Genomic DNA, 6,668 nt, shown 5'->3' with positions numbered 1-6,668 from the left:
CACTCGTAAGTGTTTCTGGCTAGCCAGAAACCAGTCAGCTGGGCAACAGCAAACCATTTTTATTTTGGGCAGGGAAGAGCAGGTGGAAGTCCATAATTCAAAGTTACTGTCAAAAGAATGAAGACATTGCCCAATGGAAAGGGATTTTAGAACTCTGACTACAGGTATTTTTTGATAGTTTCTTCTATTTTTCTAATGTTTTCTATTAGCTGTGTAAGTTACTACCATTACCCAGAGAACCCTAGCCAGCATTTCTGTCAGTAATGCAGGCTCTGATGTCCAGTCCTGTGGATCTTGTGTATGTAGAATCCACACTTCAGCATCATCCTGGCTGGAGCTAACCCTCCCTCCTAGTTCCAGCCAAGGAGCAGGGTGACAGCAATAGCCTTAGGGGTACAGGCTTGTTTAAACTAAGCCCTCATTATCTGACAGAAACAAGGGGAGCATAAATCTAAGTCAAAGCAGTGACTGACTGTGCAAAAAAATCATATGACTGCAGCGTCCTCATGTGATTGTTGCTTTTTTTGTTGTTATTCAATCAGCTACATTCCCAGTTGAAATGTCAGATTTTGAAGGCATTCACAATTATTTTTTAAACCATGTGGAACATTAACTTTAATTGCACTCCTTTGTTTCCAGGTTGTTGATCCTAGAAGTGAAAAGTGACCTTCAAACACTGTGGTTCAGCACTGGGAGCCTGATCCAAAGTCTGCTGGGGAGAAAGGAAGTTTGAATGCTCATTCCCAAGAGGGTTTCGAGAACCTCCAGAGGAAAACTGCTGACAACAAATGCCTGTTAATTAAAACCAAAAATTTATCAGCCTAAAAACAATGAAGTTGGTTACGATGGAGTTTTTTGCCATGTTATTTGATACATGAAATCGTTACATAAATTTTGAGTGACAGTCTCAATAAGAACCAGCTGGTAGAAATTATTAAACATGTTGTAAATAGACTTCAGAGGCACTGAGGATCAGGCCTGTGGTTAGAGGAATCCAAACCCACCAGGGCTGGGGTAATAACTAAAAGGTGGCTTTACTGTGACACTCTAGTCCTTCACGTTCTTCCTCCTCTGCTCTTGGGCCTTAGATTACATTCCTGCAGGGCTGATGCAGGAAATATTTGGGTCCACTTGTGCTGTGGCTGCAGCCAACATTCACAAGAGGAGAGGAGAAGGGAAGGAAGAGCTAGGGGGAACAGGAGTGTAAAGAAAGTGAAAATAATAAAAAAGCTAAGAAAAGTATAATAAGAGACTGAAGGGACTATTTGAAAATAGAGCTCTAAGTGTCCTAGCCATAGCTGACTGTCTGAAAATAGGTGTCTGCAACACTGAAGGGTTGCTTGAAACCTGTGGATCATCATCAGATCTTAAATTACCTTTATAGTTTTTACATTATTATTCTTGGTCTCTGAGAAACAGTTTGCAATTTAAACAAGTGAATTGAATCAGGCAGCTTGTAAAGGAGAAAAGGTTTGAAATAGATCCTAAACATTCTCCCAGCAAAGAAATACACATTCAGGGAGATTTAGGGCTTCATCTGACAAAGAAGTGCGTGGGCAGGAAGTGCTTGGTACTTCACAGCTTTAGCAGCTCAGTTATTAAATCTCATTGAGGAGATACACATCTCTGCTACCTGAAGGGCTGTCAGATGACAGGGTGTGAACACATCATGTGTACCTGCATGTCTAGACTGACAGAGCTGGCATGCTCACACTGCTATCACACTGCCATCAATGCAACATGAATACAGGAATTGTTTATCACTGCTCACAGGAACTGTAAAAAAAAAAAAAAAAAAAAAAAAAAAAAAAAAAAAAAAAGAAAGGTAAAAAATGGGGATTTGAAGTATGAACTTGGCTTTTGGCCAAGAAAGTAAAGGAAAACAAGACAATCTTAGTTTGGCAGCCAGGTACATTTAGGTAAATGTTGTCTGCCATTACCAGTGATCTCTCAAGGGAACTCTGCTTCGAGTTTGACAAATTCCTTTTCTGGGAAGAAGTCTGTGCCTTACTTCACATGGGACAGTGGGCATCAGCTGATTGAACCAAACAAGTAAACAAAGCTCCTTAGCAGTCTGCAGTTCTTCTTGTACCAGGAAAGAAAAAATGCTCCTGATCAGTTTCTAGTATCATCTATCTCAGTTTATCACTGCAAAATGAATTAACCCTTGCAACTGATCAAACAGACTTTTAGTAATTCCAGTGCCTTTATTTTTTTGCCTTTGTAGTAGCTAAAGCTGCGCATTTTACCATTTTTTAATGGGAAGGTGTTTCCTAGCAGTCATACATTTCTCAAATTCCTGTGTTGGGATTGGTCATAGAATCATAAAGTGGTTTAGGTTGGAGAAGACCTTTAAGATCATTGAGTCCAACTGTTAACCCAGTGCTGCCAAGTCCACCACTAAACCATGTCCCTAAGAGACACATCTTCACATCTATTAAATACCTCCAGAGATGGTGACTCCACCACTTCCTGGGTAGCCCGTTCCAATGCTTGACCACCCATTCTGTGGAGAAATTTTTCCTAATATCCAATCTAAAATAGTTTCCACTTTTAAAGATCTTTTCCAAACTTGGCATTTGACCACAGCATAGGAACAAGGAATGATCATAGCATGAGATAAGGCCAAGGGGTGACTTTCTCTGTCTGTACCACTACCTGAAAGGAGGGTGTAGCAGGGGCAGATCAGTCTCTTCTTCCAGGTGACAGCCAACAGGATAATAAGAAATGGCCTCGAGTTGCACCATAAAAAAATGTAGATTTTTTTTTTTTTTTTGTGATAAAAGTAATTTTTTGCAATATTTGCTCTTGAGGGAAGGCTTGAATGACGAGCCTGCCATCTCTCTGCTTTTTTTGGTCCCTCACTACAAATGTTAAACTCCCTGCTCAGTCATAGCTGTGTGTGTGACAGTGCCTCAAAATGCCTCATGAAAGCAACTTGTGGGGAAGGTAGGGGAAGCCAAGAAATCATCTGCAGCACTTTGACATCAGCAGATCCTTACAAGAGCTCAGCCCCGAGATACAGACCCACAGAGTGCCCTGGCCCACTCATCCTCACAGGAGGACTGATCCTCCATATCCATGGTAGGGCTGATCCATGCAGATGACCAGCAATTGAAGACAAAGCACAGTAACAGATGCTGACTGTCCAGATTGCACCACACACCTTTTTTAAAGCCCTGTAAAGGAAGCAAGTTTATTTATTATCTCTGGATAGGTTTATTGTGGTTTTTTTAACTATGATGACAGTGCAAGGAGGAGGTGTAGCTATCCTGGCAGTCCCAGTGCTCTGCTGTGGTAGCCCATGGTCTTCCAAAGTCTCTGTAAGCTTCTGGCCTGCTCCATGTGCACCTCAGCTGACCCATTTTGAGTTTTGCATCTGCCAGAGTTAATTTACAATCTGGACATCGGTTTTACTCCGCTACTTTTCTCATATTGATTTAATGAATTGTTAATGATGTATTTTATAGTCACCATGATTCATCGAGGCACAGACCTCTTCCAGTCAGGAGAGTGGATAACTGCAGTGAAAGCACATGATTATGGCTGGACGAGACCCATATTTTTCATCGTATTTTAAAGAAATTGATTGCTCAGAGATGTGTTAAAAGATCGATTTTGTATCATTCAGCTCAAGAGAGCAATCACATTTTTGCTGAAAAGTTCTGTTTTTCTAAAAACATTAATTGATATTTTGGCTAGGAAGAATTTATAAAATATATAAAATTTTATTAAAAAAAAAAAAGTTATGCAGAAACAATCAAACCAGCAAACCCTGGCCAAAAAAGTAACCTATCAAAGAGAATATACTTAACAAGAACATCTGCTACGTAGTCTCTTTGGTGGGAGAACACTGAAGGAGAAGTAGTCTCACAGCCAAAGGTCCTTTAAAGCTTTTCTAAGAAATAAGGTATACTGAATGTCAGTTGTATCTTACTCCCTGTATATACTATGTTTCGTTCATTATGGGCAAAGGATAAGAGTTCACCAGAGAAGCTCAGTTGTTTTATGGTCCAGTGAGATTGCCTTGACTGCTTAAGAAATAACCTCTGAAATAGGAGTCAAAATTAATGAAAATGCTGGCAGCTGAACTTTAGCGTTACATACTCTTTAATGTGTTAACATCAAAAAAAATGGGCAAAATGCTACATTTTTGGACTGTATTCCCACTGACTCATAGCAGTAATTCAGAGAGTAACTTCTTCCTTGGAGGCTAGAACAAATAGTGAATATACAGGCAATAGAGAGAGGAGAAAAAAAGATGAATATATTACAAAGCAACCAGCCTTCTATCTAAAAGCCCCATTTAGATACTAATATTTATGGCATAAAAAGGAGGCAAACTGAGCAAGTGGAGCTGTTGTGCTCCTAGTGAGGTGTTGCAGTCACCTTAGGACTTAAATCCACCTGGATCCACCTTCTGTAGCTGATAGCATTGAGGAAGACTCATTGCGGGGTCTGGAGGGAAATAGAAGGAAAAAGATCATGGAGGGTTTGGTTTGGGTTGAGTTTTTCCAAGTTTGGCTGCTGCCATTTGCACCGAGTGGTCACGGCTTGCCGGGGCCGTGGGTTAACCAGTGAGGCACGGGAGGAGCAGCCTGGCTGTGCCATAACTTGCCCATTCCCACTCATCCATCACCACTTTGACTCATCTTCAGCTGCTGCAGAGTAACAGGTGGCAGGATCAGGCCCTGATGGCAGGGTAGGGGGGGACACTCAGGCTGGTAATGCAGCCTGGAGCCCCCAAATCAGAAGGGGTTACCCCCCTGCCCCACAGTTGGAGGGGCTCCTGCTTGAAGAAACTTCAACAGGAACTGCTGCTTGACTGGGAGAAATGTGCATTTTTAATGCCCTGTTGCCAAATGCATTAAAGATAGTAATCTTTAAAAGTTCTGATCACATGTGTGCAGGGAAATATGTTAAATATATAGGAGTTAGTCTTCTGTGTTGATCTTAAATGAACACCCATATCCTTTATTCATATTCTCTGTGATAGGAGCAGTAAATTTGCACTGATTCTGTTTTAAATCTGCATTGGAATATGGTTATTTTATTTCAGCTTTCTTTGCCAATACTGGAAAATCTAACATGGCTTTACTGTGTTACCATGTGAGAACCAAAAAATTGATTTCGTACAGCAGCCTACTTGCAATCCCTGGCTTAAGTGAAATACTGAGGGTAAAATCTGTCTAGCATGTGGACTGCACTGATCACCAGAGCTATAAGCCCAGCATGGGAAATACTATATAACATGATTAGAATCATTACAGAAAATGTGTGTGCATCAAGGAATAGAAAAATCTGCTTCTTAGATCTGTAAGTTAAACTGTCTCCCCAAAAAGAGCAAAATAGCTTAACAAATCTTTCCTCAGCCATACTGCTTAATTGCAGCTGGTTGCTTGGAGCATTGCTGTAGCCAGTGGTCTGGGAGGAAGGGAAAGCTTTTTGGTGCCCAACATAAGAGGCTTCACTGCAAAAGGATCGCATTGCAAATGGTTCAGTTCTGCTGCTCATGGAAAGAAGGTGAACAGTTATTAAAAAAATTCAGGTCTAATGTGTGGTCGTTGCCGTTCCTCCCAGTAAAAGTTATTATATCCAATGTGAATAGTCTGAATTTAGTTCTATACTGTGTCTGGCATCAAAGTGTAAAAAATGGAATAGAGCCAAAGAAAAGAAAGTAAAGAAAAGAGAAGCATTAGTGAAGAGGAGGAAAATGGATTATATATTCAAACCCCAAAAAATTCACATTGACTTTTCATGCTGCTGTTGTAGTGATTGGTATTCAGACAAAGGCAAAAATAAGTTTTTATGAATTAAGAACAAAATGATGAAATGAAAATAGATACTTGATCTCTTAGTCACTAATTGTTTGTTCTGTTACATTTCAGAGTACTTACTTTTACTATTATTACATAATACAAAAGAACTTTTGGCAAGAAAAACTAGTTATTGAATGGTGTGTTGTAGAATGAAAAATGAAACCAAGAAAAATCAGTTTTTGCTAAGACATAGAGGCCAAGGAAACTCAAGTTATAAATAATTCTTCATTGAGCAATTTTTTTATCAGTTCAACTTATGTGGATGTTTTGGTAACGAATAAAAGTTACATTAGATGGGTGCTGAGAGAGCACTAATTAATTACTAATACCTTTCCATGTGTTTGAATTTTATTCAGATCAAGAAGAAATCAAGAAATTTAATTGAAACATTGACAGAAGTAAAGAAATGTAGTATATAACCCAAATGGCTATGTTTGTTTTAGTTAGAATATAATGGGAAGTCAGAGCTTCTTTACCTTTTCATGCTGTTTATTTGTCTAGGATGAAATTCAAAACTCTGAAACCAGGAGCAAATGATGAAGCTGTTTACCTGTCTTGGCAGCCAAATTACTGGATTTCACCCAAATACCCATTTATATTCTCTTCCTCTTCTGTGGCCCTATACTTTTACTTTTGAACTTACAAATGTTTATATTTTTAGGCATAAATAATCTTCCAAGTAGAAAAACTCAGCTGAAGGTCACTGATGAGTGAAAATGAGGAAATGACCCCCACAGTGAGGATGCCATTGGATGTCATTGCTGTGGTGGTGCTGTCACCTGACAGTGGGGTAAGAAGTGGCCTTGGCAGTGCTGGATTAACACTGGACACAACAACCTTAAAGGTCTT

Source organism: Zosterops lateralis (genome assembly GCF_965231275.1).
Source record: "Zosterops lateralis genome assembly, chromosome: 1".
Classification (NCBI taxonomy): domain Eukaryota; kingdom Metazoa; phylum Chordata; class Aves; order Passeriformes; family Zosteropidae; genus Zosterops; species Zosterops lateralis.
This window is presented reverse-complemented; position numbering follows the sequence as displayed.